The 20,198-nt window shown below is 41.6% G+C and overlaps 1 pseudogene; it reads left to right on the top strand.

The window, feature by feature from the left end:
- The first annotated feature begins 1,531 nt into the window (after positions 1-1,531).
- LOC142433174 (putative ribosome biogenesis protein RLP24 pseudogene) lies at positions 1,532-2,021 on the top strand (annotated as a pseudogene).
- Positions 2,022-20,198: the final 18,177 nt, after the last annotated feature.

The following is a 20,198-nucleotide window of genomic DNA, read 5'->3' as shown; positions in this document are numbered from 1 at the left end:
TGAATAATAACCAATTATTGTGTGTACTATAATTCTGACTTCTTTCCATCTTCTTGTGTTGTTTTGTGTATCATTCAATCTTTTATCCATAGAAACTGTCAATACTGCAACTCAAGGTTAAGTTTTTCCTTTAGGTCTGCAAACTGAGAAATGCTAAGTGCTTTCTCTTTTATTGTGGAAACTTCAGGTCTTTGCACATTTCAATATAATATGAGGGTCAGTAAAAAAATGATTCCTGGTTAATACAGTGTTCCAGTTCATACACGCATGGGTTTATTGCAAACAACAACAAACTGTTTGAACATATCTCTCCTCTCTGGATGATTGAATACAAGTTCTCCTAGGAATGCACCCATGCACCCATGTTAGTCTCGTTAGGGTGGCTTTCAAAAAAAGGTTCAATCCAAACAATGGCTTCCAAGGGAATTTGCTGGTCACTATTTGGGGGGGTGGGGGGGAGGGAGCATCAGCGGATTCCAAAGGAGGTAGTCTTGATAGATTTTCTCTAAGGACACAGAATGATCACAGGGGCCTGTGATCCCAGGGGCCTGTGATCCCAGGGCTTTAAGCAAGTGAAAAACTGGATCGGTGAAGAAAAAGGTCAGGAAAGACGTGCTGAGGATTTTCCCCCGCATCATGACAATACACCCGCTCATTCTTGGAGGCTATCCAGAAATTTCATTGGGAAATGTTATCTCATCTACTCTACAGCCCTGATCTTGCTGCTCCAGCTTCTTTTTGTTCCACCAAACTCAAAGAACATTTCAAAAGAACAAGACTTGAGTTTCTTAAGGATCCCTGAGCTGCTGTTGTGATGTGCAAATGAGAAGGTTCCGAGTTCTTTGGGGAGAGGACTGGGGAGAGGACTGGAGAGATGGAAACACCATCCTTAGGGCTATATGGACGCAGATGGATGCTATGCTGAGAGACAGTCGCTTCACAGTTTGATCTTTTTGGTTAATAAAGGTTTCTAGGATTTTCTTGCAATATCTTTTGGTCTTCTCAAACCACTGTTGGAAATACTCTCTTTTATCATGTTTTTTTCCATTTGCTTAAGCTACTGTATGGTCAGTCACTCACTATGAGTTAGAATCTACTTGACTAAATTTGGAGAGGGTGTCAATGTGAACATTCATGGGAACAACTGATGGTTTGTTTCGTAGTTACTTCCTGGTCTTCCTCTGATCATTAAACCCTGAAAATACTACGCATATAAACCCTGAAAATGCATATTATATCATGTTATTTATATGAAATGTCCACAATATACAAATCCATAGAGAGAGAAAGTAGATTAGCCATCACCAGGGGCTGGGAGAGTAGGGGACTTACAGCTAATGAGTGTAGGGTTTCCTTTTTAAGATGATGAAAATGTTCTAAAATTGACTATCATGATGGTTGCATAGATTTATATGTATACTTAAAAAACATTGAATTGTATGCACATTTAAAATAAATATAAAGTATCTCATGTGAATTATATCACAATAAAGCTATGAAAAATAGAGATGGGCATCCACAAGGGGTCAACATGTATCTAGAGAAGTGTTCTTTCTGTTCTGGGTCCATCTCCCCCGGTCATCGTATGATGTTCATGCACAATAACTGGAAGGTGTTCCGAGTCTGTAAATCCAAAATGTCATAAAAATTTTCAAAAGAAATAAAATCCTCACAGGGTCAGTTGGACCAAGGCATTCCGAAAAGCTGCTGGTAGAGAGCTTAGATGGCTAGTTCATTTGAATTTGAAAAACAAGTACCAGCGAGAGCTATGAAATAAAACTTCGGATACAATGAAGAAAGTTGAAGAGATCAAGCAGAAACATCAAGCTACATTCATAATGAGCAGGTTAAAGAAAAATGAAGAGCTACAGAAAATTCAGGACATCAAAGTTAAGCAAAACATCCATCTCATCTGGACACCTCTTTCAGGCAAAGGAAAGCAGCTAGAAGACAAATTGGAACAGAAAATGGAAGAGGATGTGGATATGAAAGATACTTCTTTAAAATCTTGCTGCCTGTAACCCTTTCTATATGTGCATTCAAAAAATTTGGAATCTTGGAACTTCTAAATTATTGGTTTATTTGTAACCTAAGGTCACTCAGGTGAAAGGTGATTAAAAATACAACTCTCTGAGGGGCTGGCCAAATCCAAACTACATGGACACCCGCCCCTCCCCCAAGAAGAATTTACTTCAGAGGTCAGCACTGAAGCTGCAGCTCAGGGAGAGGGACATGTCTGATCAGAGCACACAGGAGCAAATGAAGGGGGAGGAAGAGAGAGTGGAGCACATCCTGGCCCACCAAGCCTTAAGGACGATATCCCTGCTCAGAGCAGACAATGTACAGAGAGGACCATATGGCCGGCCCCACTATGAGAAACGACATCCATCCCTCATTGACAGGGGACAACACTAGAGACACAGTGTGTGAATTGCGCCGGATCTGACCCCACCACACCAAGGCAAAACACTAAAAGCGTGCAACAGAATAGCAAGGGGAGCAGAGCAAAGAAGTCCTGAGTGAGTACCAAAAATAGACTTTAGGGCTAGGGCATGGCACTCATCAGACTGGACCAGAAAACACTCCTAAAGGTCAACAAACAGACTTTGAACAATTTACAGGCTTTTCTTTTTGTGTCATTGGTTTTGTTGTTGTTGTTGTTGCTTTGTTTTGCTCTGTCTTTGTGTGTGTGTGTGTGTGTGCATATTATTACCTCTACAGGTCTATCTAGATAAGATAGGTGGGATAAACAATCTGGAGGGGAAAACAACGGGACCAATGATTGGGGGAGGGGCATGGGAGAGGGAGAGGTGGGAGAAAGGAAGTGGTGTTAATCAACTGAGGGACAAAGGAACAACAAATCCAAAATCAGGGGCAAGGAGGGTATAAGAGGCCTGGTAGGGACTGGTAGGGATTGATCAAGGGCAATGTAAATAAGAGGAATTACTGAAACCCAAATGAAGGCTGAGCATGATAGTGGGACAAGAGTAACGTAAAAGGAAATAGAGGAAAGAACTAGGAGACAAAAGGCATTTATAGAGGTCTAAATACAGGCATGTACATATGTAAATATATTTATATATGACGATGGGGAAATAGATCTATGTGCATATATTTCTATGTTTAGTATTAAGGTAGCAGATAGACAAAACTCTACTCAAGTACTCCCTCAACATAAGAACACTTTGTTCTATTAAACTGGCATTCCATGATTCTCACCTCCCCAATACGATCCTTGAAGACAAATAGGTGCATAATCAAATATAGTGAAGAAAGCTGATGGTGCCCGGCTATCAAAAGATGTAGCATTTGGGGTCTTAAAAGCTGGAAGGTAAATAAGTGGCCACCTAGCTCAAAAGCAACAAAGCCCACATGGAAGAAGCACACCAGTGTCTGGGATCATGAGGTGTGGAAGGGATCAGGTATCGGGCATCAAAGAACAAAAAGTCATATCATTGTGAATGAGGGGGAGTGCAGATTGGGGACCCAAAACCTACCTGTATGTAATGGGACATCTCCTTACAGAAGAGTTGCAGGGAGGAGATGAGCCAGTCAGGGTGAGTGCAACAACAATGAAACATACAACTTTCCTCTAATTCCTAAACACTTCCACCCCACCCACTATCATGATCCCAATTCTACCTTACAAATCTGGCTAGACCAGAGGATGTACACTGGTACAGATAGGAACTGGAAACACAGGGAATCTAAGACAGATGATCCCCTCAGGACCAGTGGTGAGAGTGGCGATACCAGGAGGGTAGAGGGAAGGTGGGGTAGAAAGGGGGAACCCGATTACAAGGCTCTACATATAACCCCCTCTTTGGGGATGGACAACAGAAAGGTGGGTGATGGGAGATGTCGGGCAGTGTAAGATATGACAAAATAATAATAATTTATAACTTATCAAGGATTCATGAGGGAGTGGGGACAGGGAAGGAGGGGGAAAATAAGGAGCTGATACCAAGGGCTCAAGGAGAAAGAAAATGTTTTGAGAGTGATGATGGCAACAAATGAACAAATGTACTTGACACAATGGATGTATATATGGATTGTGATAAGAGTTGTAACTGAAATGATTCTAAAAAATACTTCTCTCCTACATTGCTATCTGTAAAACATTAATTATCACAGATGTTAGTGTTAAATCTTCAGTAAGGTAAATCACAGAAATTCCTTTTGTTCCTACAGAAGTGAATTACGGATATAAATGATCCCTATTTGGATAATGGCCCTAAGCAGCATTCATGTGATGATGAAAAAAGAAATTACTAATGATGATCATGCTATGACTAATAATATGTTTTTTAAAATGCCCTTTACAGTGAAATTTTTATTGAAAATTAGAGGCATTGTCTCTACCCCCAAGGAGATTGCAGTCTAGTTGAAGAAGAGACAAGATACTGGCAAAGGAAGTTCACAAACAATTCAAGTGGTGATCCTGCATTCCAAAAAAGGATGCAAACAGGGCTGGGAGTGGCCACATTTTAAGTCTGGGTGAAATATTACTTGTAGCAAAAGCCCAGAAGGTAGTTTTGGCCAAGAAGAAGGAATGGAGAAAAACAAAACAAAATAAAAAGGCAGTGATCTGGAAACAGACATGGAATGTTTGAGAGAGAGAGAGAGAGAGTGATTTATGGGTTAGGAACAACCAGGCTCCACGCTCTGCATGCCCTGTGTTCCTGTGATGTGTTTCTAAAGCGATATAAGGCCAGTTGTTGTGGAGTCAACTCTGACTCATGGTACCTCCATGTGTATCAGACCAGAGTTGGAGTCCACAGGCTTTTCATGGAAGTAACTCTCCAGGGCTGTCTTCCAAGGCACTTCTGAGTGAATTCGAACCTCCAGCCTTCGTTAGCAACTGAATGCTTCAACTCTTTGTATCACTCAGGAATTTCTAAAGCAATATCAGTTTGACGCAAAATAGAACATCGTGAGGATCCATTTTTTGCACACTCAATATCTTACAGTGATTTGCTGGGTGGTGGATATGGCAGAGGTGCTAGAACGGGACCACAGTTTCTGAAGCACCTCCTAAGAAGTAAAAATAGCATCAATGATAAAACAACACACTGAGGGTTTGACTGTGACAATAGGAAGAATGGTGGTGTCACCAATGGAAAAGGGACATCATCAGACTTGTGAGTAAGTAGAGCTATGAGATCAAATTCCTGGAGAGACATTGAGACATGTGGTAATCGTGCTGGTAGAGCTATTGCATTGAAAAGAGGAAACAAACAAGAGAGAATTCTGTAGAAAATTATAAAAGCTTGGAAAGCTCTGAGTGGGCTAGCTCTAGCATTTAGATAATGGACCCTGAATTGCTACAAGAGGAATACAAGCCTGGGGGGCCTTGAAAAGCATTTCAGAAGCGAACAGAGGTCCTCAGCTCCCACGGGCATCAAGAAGGAAAATGACAGCAACTTTCTGCGACCTGGCTCGGGGTGTTTTTCTGTTTCCTTGTTTTGAAAAACCTTGTTGGCAGCAGGGGTCTGCACATTCCAAGGGTTTGAACTTGAAGGGGATATCATTTTTGTTAACCTTTAACCAGAAGGCAGTTGGCGAGGAGATAAATTATCTGCTCACAGAGGAATAATGGTTGCATTCAAAGAGAGAACAGGAGATTACTGAGGCGCTACTGAGAATGACCCTTCGACCCTTTTCTTCACTGGAGAATTGATGAAAAAAAGCCCCCCCACTCCTCCCACACACACACTTTTTCCCTGTGCACGATAGGTGAAGCCCCAGGATTACACAGCAAAGGGTGACCAAACAACTTGAAAATCTAAGAAGAATATGAATCCCCTAAATAAAGAGAACATTTATGTAAGACTTTGAAAGCAACTCAAGTAAAAGAACTCGCTTCCTAATGAAAATATTGTATCTAATTCATCATTGGAAACAGCTCTCTTGGCAAGGGCTACGTTCACTGTTTCAGAAAGTTTCTTACCAGGATCCAAGATCTTAGGAGCTAGCCTATGAAGTCCACCTGTTGTTCAAGAGGCAACGATAGGGAAGGTTTGGATTAGAAGGAATGGGGTTGTGTCCCACCGTTTTGAAGTGCGAGGAAGACAATGGTTGAAAGTGAAAAATTAGAACCTGCTCAAATGTGGTGGATGCTAAGAAATGGTGATTCAAGTGCAAAGGGATTCATCGTACAAGGATCACTAAAGATGGGGACAGTGGAGACCACCTGTCAGATGATACACAGGACGGCCGATCATTGCCATTAGGTGCTATCAAGTCAATGTTTGACTGCTAGTGACCCCAGGTGACAGAGTCCAACTGTCTCATAAGTTTTCCAGGATGTAATCTTTACGGCAGCAAATGGCTGGGTCTTTTTTCCACGTAGTGACGGTGTGGGTTCAAATCACCTACCTTTTAGTTACCAGCAAAGGGTGTAAACTGTGTAACTACTGGGCTACCAGAGCTCCTTGACAGATGGGCAAGGGCCTTACAAAGCAGTCCTAAGCCAGAAACAAAGCTGTGAATCTAGTTGACAGTGTTGCATCAACGTCAATGTCCGGATTTATATATTGTACTGCATCAAATGAAATGTCACAAAAACGGGAAGTTGGGTGAAGGGTACCCAGACTTCTATGTACTGTTGTTTTACCTGCTTGTGCGTCTACATTTTACAAAAAGTCCTACCTGGGGGAGGAAAAGAGACTCATCCTCATGAAGGATAACGTGGACTTGCCTGGTTCTTTATAACTTTCAAAACCACCACTTTCACATAAGATACACTATCTCCTGCGTACCTCCCCACGCTGTTAGGTAACAACGGCATTATGACCCCCATGTTATAGATAAGGAAACAGATTCACCTTTTAAGTTCCAAATGCCATGCTTCCTTGAGCCAGAAACCATCTGAGCTAGATTGATTCCCCCAGACAAGACCCTGACAAACGGGCTCAAGTTCTCGAAATTTCCTTGGGAAGTGAGCAGAAAGCTCCTGTGTAGATGAAGGGAAGCAGAGCAGGGCAGACTACATTGTGGAACATAGCACTTCTCTGGGAAACTGGAGCTCAGTACTCACGGGGAACTCTGCACTTCTCTGGGAAACTGGAGCTCAGTACTCACGGGGAACTCTGCACTTCTCTGGGAAACTGGAGCTCAGTACTCACGGGGAACTCTGGAAGACGGAGTAGAGCATGCCTTGGGGTTATCCTTATCAAAGGGATGCGAAAGATGGTGTAGTTCCTTCTAATTCCCATCCAGTATTGCCTGAAGGTTGCTCTCAGGGAGTTTTTATCTCCTGCCAGCATCTATTGGAAAGGTTAATATATGAGTCCTCACCAACAGTGACTATACCTTAAGACTCACACCCTAAATTTGCTGCTTCGTAGAGCACTTCCTCTCCGAATATTCTCTAACCACAGTCACCCATAGCCTTGTAGGTAGAAGAGAGAGATGAAGGGGGGAGGGGGAGGAGAGAGGGGAAAGGGAATATGGGAGAGGGAGGGAGGGAGGAGAGAGAGAGAGAGAGCGCGCGAGCGCAAGCTGTGCTTGTTGGGCCTAGGAGTCATGATCAAAGGAAGAGCAATAGAAAAATTGTGTACGCTTGTGTATTATATGTGTCTTTTTACCTCTCCTGATTTTGTGGTGTAGTGATTACATGTTGTACTGTGATCCACATGGTTGGCAGTTCAAAACCACCAGCAGCATCACAGGAGAACGATGGGGCTTTCTACTCCCATAAACAGTTACAGTCTCAGAAACCCACAGGGAGCTCCTTATGAAGTCAGCATTGACTTAATGGCAGTGAGTTTTGATAACTTATTCCCCAAACAATTTGGGGCTAAGGAGAAGATAGAAATGCCAACGTTCATTGGGTCAGAGGTAAAGACAAAAGTCAAAGGTTAGATCGCATTTGCCACCCTAACAGTTAAGTCCGATTCATCTCTTGGAACTCCTTTAAAATGGTCTACACATGACCTCAAAGAGTAATTGCTTAAGGAAGGGGTTACTAATAGCCTTTTATTCAGTTTGGTGGGTACTACAGAAAAGGGTAAGAGGATTCTGGAGAAAAGGGATAGATAAGTGATCATATGATAAAGGGATAGAAGCAATCAGGGAAGGGCTTATCCATGGTGATTGCTGCCCACTAAAGAATTGATTGACTCATTCCTTATTCATATGGTGTTTCTTCTCTAGGGTACATGCTGATATCCTCCTCATCTCTGTGGGCTAATTTAATCAGTATGTGCACACTCTAGAAATTAGTGCCATTTCCCGATGCGTACCTGAAATAGACATGTCAGGCATGTACAACTCTCAGTCATTTTAATCCAGTTGTGGCCCAAGTATGTTCCCAATTAGATCCACTTTGCTCTGTGCTTGATACCATGAAGTGGAACACATGTTCTGATCTTTAAAGAAAATCATTTAAATGGGAAAGGTATACTAGGTTCCCCCCCCCTCAATATAATCATTCAAAAGCAACTGATGGAATCTTTTTTGACTGTTTACCCAACCATAAACATTTGGCCCTTGAATTAAAATCAAATAAAAATATCCAGGGGGTGTAAGTCCTTGAAATCTAGAGCATTTTTGCTTCCAGGAAAGGTCCACAGTTTCATTTGGTTCATCTTCACAGGTTGTCCCATATTGAAAGATGCCACAAGGCTGTAATACCAAGTCATGAATAGTAAAATGATATTCTGTCTTGGTACATGCACTATCATTTTGGTTCCCAATTTAGCAGCAGTTCCTTCCAAGCCATAGCCATATTCTTGCATTAATATGATCATATTTCCTAAACCTACAGATACACAAGTGGAAAACCACTTCAACCTAGAAAATATGCATGGATTTATACCTATTTTGATTCCATGTGTGTTTGTATGCTGTCTGATTCAGAATTCTTTCTCTTCCCAATTTCTCTTCATAATCTGGAACCCAAATCCTCTGACAACCTGGTGGTCTTATTTCAGGTCTGCATCCTTTTGCAAAGTACTGGCTACTTAAAAAGACCTTGGCCCTTGATTAAGACAGTTCTGTGTCCACTAGGAGCCCATTATAGTTTCCACGACAGAGTATCTGAAGTACAAGTCGGCCTCCTTTTTCAAATTACAATGATCTGAAATCTATGAACAGAGAAGAGCTTGGTACCGGGCCAGGAGCAAGTACCGGGGAGGGTTACGTTGTTCCCCTGGTAGCATATCAGCCAAGAAACTTTGCTAGGGGGATTTTTCAATGATTTACTACCAACAGACAACACCTGAATAACTGGAATCAAAATGAATGATTAAAGGATACTCAAACACAATGTTGAGTGGTGGGGTCTTCAATCTACTTCTGAAAAAATATTAAGCCATGCCAGCAGAGTCTGCCATTTAACTTAAATTAATTTAGAAAGTAATTTGGGATATGACAGGCCATTGCCAACTTTGACTTTTCCAGGAAAGGGCAATTAAAAACAACCCAACCTTCAACCATTGGTATCAATTCATCAGAGAATGGCAAAATGCGCCAGAAATAAATGTCTCAAGTTAAAGCCTATATTGGTACCTGTCAGATATGTCAATGCCCTTCCAAGATAGTCGGGCGGCTTTTATCATGTTGGGGACTTTCACCAGGTTCTTGGAGCGAGTGAGACTTACCTCTCCCTGGGAAATTATCATGGGTTTCTAGTGAACGCAGAATTGTCTTAAGAGTTAGAAGGCTCTTAAATGGCCAACGCTTTACCAAAAAGGAAAAAGAAAGAAAAATCCCGCCGCCAATGAGTCTATTGAGACTTATACCAAGACCAAAACCAAACTCGCTTCCATTGAGTCGATTCTGACACTGGGTGACGGGGTAGAACAGCCCCCATGGGATTCTGAGACTGTAACTCTTTCTGGGAGTAGAAGTGCCCTCTTCTCCTGGTGGTTTCCAATGCTGACCTTGAGGATCTCAGCCCCATGGGTAATCACTACACCATAGTGACTCGACAGGAGCCGACAGTCTTTTCTTTATCCAGTACAGCAACTGACCTTGCGGTTAGCAGTTTGATGTCTAACGCACTCCAATAGCAGGGCTCTGCACTTCCCCAATATTGCTTTATTCGCAATTCTTAAAACTTTCTTTTCTTTTATGAGATATGGGAGAGTACATAAATCTGAAGAGGACGGTGCTATAGTTTATTGTGCCAGCCTGGCCGATAAACACAAGTAGGATTAACTGAAGGGCAGAGGGATAAATGGCTTGGCGAGCCTCTCCTTGCTTGTTCTGTGCCTCAGTTTAAAGGGGTACACTACCTGTGGGATGCCTAGCCTGTGGACTGTGTCGCTGTAAGGTGAGGTCCCTTCAAGCCCACACGATTGGAATGTTCACCTCTGGAGCTGGGGACTGACAGTTGGGGACCTGCCTTGCTGTTTGTTGCCTGGATAGATATAGCCCAGCTCTCTCTACAGAAGGGGACTGGCAACTGGCATCTCTCAAGCCTTAAAGGACTGCTAGTGTCTCACTGCTTTATAATTTAACTGTTCATTTCTTGTATTATCTATCTGTATATAATTTAACGGTTCATTTCTTGAATTATATATCTATCTTTAAAAATATATTTATTTATAATTACTAGCAATCTGGTTTGTCGCTCTAGAAAACCCTGTCCAACACAGATGGTTCAGTGAATATTTACATAGTTCTATACCCACGATTTTCATCCATCTTATTTGTTGTCTAACTTTTACATGCCTGTGAGGTGATCAAGAAAACAATGGTTGGGGTAAGGCATACCTTAGACCCCACAGTGAGATCCATGGTCTTCAATCCTTAAAGAGCTCTTGTGCAGCAGCTTATCCAATGCAACACATTGTTTGATTTCTTGACTGCTGCTTCCATGAGCCCTGATTGTGCATCCAGACAAAATTCATTTCTTGACAACTTCAATCTTTTCTTCGTTTATCATGATGTTACTTCTTGGCTCAGTTGTGAGGATTCTGGTCTTCTTTTTTTTTTTTTTTTTTTTGGACTCATGGATCTTAATTTATTTTATTTTTTCTTTTTTAAAAAAACATTTTATTAGGGGCTCATACAACTCTTATCACAATCCATACATATACATACATCAATTGTATAAAGAACACCTGTACATTCTTTGCCCTAATCATTTTCTTTTCTTTTTTTACATTTTATTAGGGGCTCATACAACTCTTATCACAATCCACACATATACATACATCAATTGTATAAAGCACTTCCGTACATTCTTTGCCCTAATCACTCTCAAAATTATCAAGGGCTCATGAGGGAGGGGGCAGCGGGGAGGGAGGGGAAAAAAAGAGGATCTGGTCTTCTTTATATTGAGTCGTAATCCACACTGAAGGCTGCGGTCTTTGACCTTCAGCAGCAAGGGCTTCAAGTCCTTCTCACGGACAGCAAGCAAGGTTGTGTCGTCTGCATTTCACAGGTTGTTAATAAACCTTCCTCCAATCCTGATGCTGCATTCTTCCACAGATAATCCAGCTTCTCTGGTATTTGCTCAGTAAACAGACTGAAGAAGTCTGGTGAGAGGATTCAACCCTGCCACACACTTTCCAGATTTTAAACCATGCAGTATTCTCTTATTCTGTTCACACAGTGGCTTCTTGATCCATGCAGTTTCCTCACATTCATGATAAAATGTTCTGTAATTTTCCTTTTTCTCAAGACTGTCCATGGTTGGCTATGAACTACACACTCAACTGCTTTTGCATAATCAGCAAATCACAAGTAACTATTTTCGTGGTGTTCTCTGCTTTCAGCCAAGGTCCATCTGACACCAGCAATGATAGCTCTTGTCCCTCATCCTTTCTGAATCTGGCTTGACTGGGTGGAAGCTCCCTGACAATGTACTGCTGCAACCTTGTTGCATGATCTTCAGCAAAATGCCAGGTGTTATCAACTATATGGTTCTATAATTTTCACATTCTGTGGGGTCACCTTTTTTGGGAATGGGTACAAATATGGATCTCTTCCAGTTAGGCAGTTAGCTGACTTCCAGATATCTGGACACAGATAAGGGAGTGCTTCATCAGCATGCTGAAGCAGTTCGATATGTAGACCATCAAGTCTTGGAGCTTCGTTTTCACTAATACCTTCAGGGCAGCTTGGACTTCTTCCTTCAGGACCACTGGTTATTGCACATTTGCCACATCTTGAAGTGATAGGATGTCAACTAGGAACGTTGTTTCTATCACCAAGACCATATTTTCCAACTACTGTTCCTTCCTCTTTGTTTCCAACTTTTGCATTCTAATGGCCAATAGTTACCAATATGTTTTGGTTGCATGTTTGATCAATTCCAGACTGAAGCTATTGGTAAAATTCTTCAATTTCTTCCTCACTAGCTTTAGTGGTTGGTGTGTAATTTTGAGTGATAGTTGTATTGACTGGATTCTCTTATGTGCCGGTAGATCTTGCAGACAGCATTGTGTACTTCAAGATAGATCTTGAAATACTCTTTTGAAGATGATGAGGATGCCATTCCTCTCGAATCTGTCATTCCAGGTATAGTAAACTATATCATGTCCTGATTCAAAATAGCCAATAGCAGTCCATTTCAGTTCACTAATCGTCTTATGTGTTCCATTTTTATGACTTCCAATTGTCCTAGATCCACATTTTATACATTCCAAGTTCCAATCATTAATCTTGGCGTATACCCTGTCAATAATTGAAGACCCACACAGCTGTAGTACATCCACATCATTATGGTTGACTGGACTTTGAGAAGGCAGCTCCTCTTCAGTTATATTTTGAGGCCTTCCAACCTAAGGGGTTCATCGTCAGGTATTATCTCTAACTTTTTCACTGATATTTATGTGGTTTTAATTATCTGACAAGATTTTGTTGCTGTTCATAACCTTTTCAGTGGCTAATTCCTCAGAAATGGACAGCCTATTCTTAACCGTCTGTTTGTTCGTAGTCACCTTAGAATTTTTAGGATGTTGAGATTTTGTCTCACACACTGTGGACATGTTATCCTGAGAGACCAGTCCTTGGAAAAAGGATATCATGCTTGGTAAAGTAGAGAGTCAGAGAGAAAACTAGGAAGACCTTCAACAAGATGGGTTTACATAGTGACTGCAACAGTGGGTTCAAACGTTAGCAATTGTGATGCTGGTGCTGGGCCAGACAGTGTTCTGTATTGTTGTAAATGGGATTCCTATGAGCTGGAACACAATACCTAACTACATCCACGCGGACATCACCAGATCAATATAATGAACCTTTCCAGTGCTCCAGAAGGCTCACACATACCCCCTCTGGGTAAGCATTATTCTGGTCTTTAGCTGAAACCTATGTGTGTGTATGTTTGCCCCTGTGTAGATTGAGGCTCCTGGGGACCCCATAGTCTGTTACCTTTATCAGAGAGGCCTTAGTGGCATGATGGGTTGCATGTTGGGCTGATAACCACAAGGTCAGTAGTTCTATTTCTATGGCATTGTCGTGTCGAAATGAACTCATTGGGAGTGAGTTTTGGGGAGTGGGTAGTAAACTTTACTGAGCTGATCACCAAGTCTTTGTCCTTCAGAGCCACTGGGCAGATTCGAATCATTCACATTTCAGTTAGCACTTAACCACTGAGCAACTTCAGTAGGCACTGTCACCTCTTTGGGCAAAATTCTCGACCTATTTACAGTCATATTTAGTGGCTTTCTCCTTGTCTAGTCTTTCTACAGTTGGCCATCACCATGCTCAATTGCTCTTCACGTGCTATTTACTTGATCTAGCCTATGATTCATTTTCATTGCCCCCTTGGGTTTTTTATGGGGTATAAGCCAACATGGCTGTCATTTGCTTGTGGTGGCAACTGCGGAAAGAACAAGATGGTGACACTATGATTTCACAGTTAGCGTGGGTGTTACTGTGGATTTCATGGTAAGTCTGGATGTGACAAAACAAGGTCATCTTGCTAAACCTCAACAAATCATGGCTTGTGCCTTATGAAACCCCAAAGCCTTAACTACTTCTGCCTCCCAGGCAATGAGATGCACAATTCTCACAGGTCCCCCAAGAACTCTTTGCAAAAGAGAGGATTTTACAATCTAGGAGTGTGAAAAGAACATGGCCCATGCAGTGTCATCATTCAGGCACCATTTCCAAGCTAAACCAGCTGATGGTGTCACTTTACATTTCTCCTCTGCCACCTCTCAAATGATAATTAGGCTTACAATTTTTGTTTCAGTTTTTATTCAATTAGTCTTGGGAAAATGTGTACTTTTACAGATCTGGGCACAGCTGACAGAGTGTGTGTGACACAGATATTCTGTTTGGTATCCATGTCATAGACAATTAGTGCCATTTGTTTAGAATTTGGTTTTATTTTAAACTTTGCTGAAGAAAAAAGAAACAGCAAAAACACCAAATGGTGGCTTATCTGATCTACTAAAAATGCTGCATTTAATCTAATCCTTTTTCCAGGGATTTAGAAGTGAGATAAATGTATAAATGCCTATCATAGAGGCCTTCGATATTTTCCCACATCCACCCAAGCTAAGAATGCATGCCCAATGACAGAGAAATGTTGGTGTTGCTAAGTATCAGTAAGTGAAGTTTGATTCATAGTGTCCCAATGTGACAGAGTAGAATTGCCCCACAAATTGTTCTAGTCTGTGATCCTTATGGAAGCACATCACCAGGTCTTTCTCTTGCAGAGCCATTGGGTGGATTCGAGCCACCCGCCTTTCAGTTAGCAGTTAAGCACTCTACCATTGTGCCAGTATGTCTCCCAGCAAAAGCAACATAAGGGGTGACATAGATACAGCAAGATTGGCCAAAGGTCAGTCATTGCTGAAGCTGGGTGATAGATAGGTCCAAAGGGTCCATTATACTGGTCTCCCTACATTTGGATGTTTGAAAAATTCTATAATAAAATATGAAAATGATATCAGCAATATCCAAAGTGATAACAATAGTGAGCAAGGTAATAATAGACTTTTAAAATGACTTCTTGAATTATGAACATGAATGACTATTTGCTAATATTAAAGATCCATGGTATTGGGGCTATGCTCTCAAAATCATCTTTATATTTTCAAGATAGGTCCTGAAATATTTATGGATTAAATAAATATGACACCTGGGTTTGTTTTAAAATAATATGAAGAGAAGAGAGGAAATGAGATGATTAGTTATGGGCAAATGGTTATTCCTGAACTACAGAGCCATCTAATTCACTGTTATTGAGTCTATTCTGACTGATCATGGACCTATATGGGACTTCTGAAAGTATAAATCTTTATGGGAGCATACAGCCTCATCTTTCTCCTACAAAGTAGCTGGTGGGTTTAAACTGATAACCTTGTGGTTAACCACCCAAAGTGCAACCCACTATACCACCAGGGTTCCTGCCAAAGGATTCATATATTGTTCCACCCACCTTTGTGCCTGTTCAGAAATAAAACTGAAAGTACTTTATATGTATAAATCTAAAGAAAACTGACTTATGCTAGACAATGGCAAATTTGTTTTTCTCTTTATCCATGGAGCAGAAAGAGCTTCAATTGAAGAAATATTTGATGAAACCAGATAGTGTGAAGCACTTTTGAAATTATTCTTTCATTTTGGGAACACACTAAAAAGAATTTAAACATTTTAATGTAAGTTCAAACAAACATGATTATAGGGGTCCAAGAAGCATCACTCTGTGGGCTAATGAATTTCCATGGTTTCAAGTTCCAGGGAGAAGCTGCCTGGAAAGCAGGACTTCTGAGCCTCTGTGGCATGCCCATTATGGGGTCCAATGAGTGGTCTGGCTACCAGACTGGAATTCTCCTTTGTACCCCTTCTAGAAATTCACATGTGACTGGACAAGGTTGAGCCTTTTGTTCAAAGTCAGTATCAGGGTCAATATCTGACAAGTGCACAGGCTCAAACAGGAACGATGGGCCTACACACTGGTATATTATGTATAGTGGTTAGGGATTCTTACTCAAAAATCAGACTCCCTAGGTTTGAAGACAGACTTGTATGACCTTGGACAAGTTCCTTAACCTCTCTGTACATCAACGTCTTCATCTTTACAAAAGAAGTGCCTGTCTCATGGGCTGCTGTAAGGAGTAACAGAGGTCAAGCACTTAGAACAGTGTCTAGAACATAGTTAAGTGCTTCACAGATGTTAACCATTATTGTCATTATTTGTAAGTGGGTCTGTCCCTAAATACTTTGAAAGGTGACCTCTTTGCCTATGAAGCAGGTATCAAGTGCTGAAATAAAACACTGTTATGCTTTCCCATTGAAGAGTCCTTAATTTGAGAGGAAGGCGTGCTCAGTGCAGGAAACTCTGGGAGTGTCATCTGAAGAGGTTCAAGTACAAGTCTCTTTGCAGTTTAATGTCTTAGCTTTAAAAATCCTCCCAAAATTTCCATCCTGCACCAGGTAGAGCTATATTTGCTTTATTTTAGAAACAATGTGATTCCTCCTAATTTTCCCCAAGCCATTCATTCTATTAGGAGCTAATCCAGACATCATATCATTCCATAGATCGATCATATCAAGCGGTGTTGTACAACTGCTACCAAAAGCAGTTTCAAAACATTTTCTTCCTTCTTAAATTCATTTTTTTAAAAACCTGTATACTAGTTTTATTATTTTTTAATCATTTTATTGGGGGCTCTTACAGTTCAAGCTCTCCTAATTTTTTAGGCATAAAATTGAAGATCACGAAAGATGCTTTGTGTTCATCCCATGACTTCCCTGACTATCTAGATACTCTCTCAGTTTGAAACATTGAGACATTTAGAAGCATATGCTTAGGTGAACTTTGACCTTCCCAGATTCTCCTCTAAAGCAATTTGGTGTGTGTGTGTGTGTGTGTTAGTCCGGGTTGACTAGAGAAACAAATCCATTGACACTCATATATGTGTAAGAGAGAGCTTTAGATCAAAGAACAAATGTATATTGAGAAAATATCCCAGCCTAATCCAGATCAAGTCCATATGTCCGATATTAGCCCATATGTCCATAAATTTCTCTTTAGACTCACACAGCATGGGCAATGATGCCAAATTCAGGAAGAGCACAGGCCAGTGGTGATGGAAACATCTCAAGTCTGGGGCAGATCTCCACATGGCTCCTCCAGCTCCAGGGCTCCTCCAGAGTCAGGGATCTGGTTGTCATATGCGTGACTCCCTGAGGCTTGTCAACAGCAAGTTCTCTCAGAGAGAGTATGCGGTCCTCTTGCCAGGAGAAAAAGAAGAAGTTCTCAGAATCCTCCTGGTGGATATTACCTTGTGACCTGATGAACAGGCTAACCATCCACCCCTTTGCTCAAGGTGAAAGATTATGTAACAGCCAGAGTGCACTTCCTACCAAGTTCTTCTTAATCGTGACTTTTGACCTGAATGTATCATTGCTTATTTTTATTTCATGACCACTTATGGTCAGGGTACTGGTTCTTCTTTGACTGCCAACATAGATGTTGACCACTCAGTCTTTGAAACCAGGGATACCACTGGTGTAAGGGTATCTTTCTACATCTCTGGCCACTCCATCTCAAGTCTCTTTTACAGGATCATCTTTTCTATTCAACTCCTAAATGTCATGCTCCTCTGGGAGTTTGACAAGAGCTGTAGATAATGATCATTCTAGATCTCCTCCCAGAATGTTTTCAGTACAGTAATGCCCAGTATTTCTGTACAGTAATACTCCGTTTCTACCAGGGATTAGAACAGGTTCTTCCCAGGTCAGTTTTGGGCAAAGAAATGCAACTGGAATGGCTCAAATTTTGAAATTGTGGGTGAACCAGAACCCGGGAAGAATGAGAAAAATTATGGATCAAAGTCCTGCTAGAAAGTTAATCTCTCTCTTTGAAAACCTGGGTAGTATGTGTGTTGCATAGACACAAAATCTCTTGACCACTGATTGATTGGGAACCAGTGATGGCCGCTACCCTGCAGTCTTGAATATGTGTCCTCTTCCCCTGTGTGTCCTCTCCCAAATCAGATTCCCCACAGGATTCACCATGCCATTTCTGATTCCCCCACTTTAAGGCTGTGACACACAATTTTTGCCTTTCCAGTTCAGTGTACTGGATCATCCAAATTTTGAAATTTGGATCTGTACTGGGTTCATTGCATTGGGCATGACTGAACCAGTTTGACCTTGTTTAAAACCCTAGTTCCCATGTTTGAAAATATTCAATTGTTGTTAGGTACCATTGAGTCAGTTCCAACCCCTAACGACCCCATGTTGAACAGAATGAGACACTGCCTTGTCCTTTGCTATCCTTACAATTGTTCTATGCTTACACCCATTGTTGCAGGCATTGTGCCAATCTCTCTCATCCAGGGCCTTCCTCTTTTTCTTTGCTCCTGTTTCAAGCATGATGTCCTTCTCTAGAGACTTCTCTTTCCTGACATATCCAAAGTATGTAAGACAAAGTCTCGCTATCCTTACCTCTAAGGAACACTCTGGCCGTACCTCTTCCAAGACAAGTCAGGTTGTCCTGTTGTGCGTGGTACTTCCAGTATTCTCCAGCAGCACACTTCAAATGCCTTGATTCATCTTCGGGCTTTCTTATTCAATGTTCAACTTTCAAATGCACATAAGGCAATTGAAATGAATATTCAACTGTGTCTACTCAGGATCTCATTCTGTGCCTCTAGCACCAGGATTACTCTTTTTAGGAGGTATATATGTGTGGGTCGACACTGTTCCATCCAGGACCATAGGTTTGTATCAATGACCCAAACCTGGCCAACTAGAATACTCCAAACCAGGTTACTGGAGTTTTTTCAGGAAGGGGCATGTAGCCCCTCATGGACCAATCACAGCCTTCACTGAGACTCTGCTGCTGGGGTAGGTAATCAGACAGAAAAACCCTACTATGACTTGGGAACTTGGATATTCCAGAGGCCATTGTGATCTAAGAAATGGAAACAGAAACAGAGACTCAATGCTATCATTTAAATCCTTAGGTTTAGGTCTTAGATTGACCAACCAACCCCTGGGGGGTTGGGTGGCCCAAGCCAATGAATTTTCTTTTCTTTGTGCACTAGTTTGTATTGATTTTCTGTCACTTGTGACTACCCATGTACTGATGACACCCCACCCCCCCTCACAATCTTTTGCTCAGAAGAGATTTCTCTTCTGAGCAAAAGATTCATAGAAGTACCTCCCAAGAAAAGACATGCCCCAACGTATGTCCCAGCAGGATCTCAAGCCCCACATGTTATTTGCTGAATATAGCAACACTAATCACATGATAAGTTTGCGTTCACTTGTTAATCATTTTCCGCCAGAATGTTAAACTCCATGAGGATAGGGCTCTGTTTGTTCACTGTTGTCTCTTCAGCACCCAGAAGCACTCACATTGTAGATGCTGAGTCAATATTTGTTGAATAAATGAATTAATTAGCCAAGAAATAAAGGAAACAAAGGAATTTTCCTCGATGCCCTTTGTAATCCCATCTAGCATATTCAATTAGTTACTACATCCTATAGATTTTGATACAAGAATATCGTCTAGCTCATCTCTGCATCCCGTTGCTGACTTGAGGGTGGAATTTCTGGCTTGAACCAATTAGAAGTCCCCCAACTCCTCTGCTTGCCTCCAGATACTCTTCATACAGCCACTGGACTTTTTCTAACATGCACACAAGACCGTCGGTGCCCCCTGCTTAAAAGTCAGCAGTGGCGCTCAAAGAATGCTCACTCTCCACTTCTGGCATTGGATTATCTTTTCAGGCTCACATCCTGGCTCACTCACTCTCTTCAGGAAGCCATCACCAGAGAAAGAAGGAACTCCTTGGGGGGTCTTCCGAATTTATCAGCATGTGTCCTGCCTCTGAGTCTTTGCATAGAGAATGATTTCTTCCCATTGCTCCCCTTTGACCCAGCTAATTATCCTAACGAATCTTCACATCCTATCATTCAAAAGCTTTCTCTGGTCTCTGTGTACCAATTCTGATTTAGAAGGCACTGTCGGGTAAGCATGGGACTATTGACCACAAGGGCTGTGGTTCAAAACTACCAGCTCTTCTGAGGGACAAAAACAAACAAACAAGATTAACTACTGCTTCCTAATAGACGTATAGCCATGGAAACCCTAGTTAGGATTATGATGAGTTGGAATCAACTTGGTGGCAGTGGATTTGGTTTCTGAGGCAACTGCACGAATGGGCTCACATATAGCTATGATTCTGAGGATGGCACAGGACTGGGCAATGTTTTGTTCTATTGCACATAGGGGACCTGTCAGTTAGAACTGACCTTGGTAGCACCGAACA

Source organism: Tenrec ecaudatus, chromosome X (genome assembly GCF_050624435.1).
Source record: "Tenrec ecaudatus isolate mTenEca1 chromosome X, mTenEca1.hap1, whole genome shotgun sequence".
NCBI lineage: Eukaryota > Metazoa > Chordata > Mammalia > Afrosoricida > Tenrecidae > Tenrec > Tenrec ecaudatus.
Note: the sequence above shows the minus strand (reverse complement) of the source record. Positions and strands in the feature narration are given on the sequence as shown.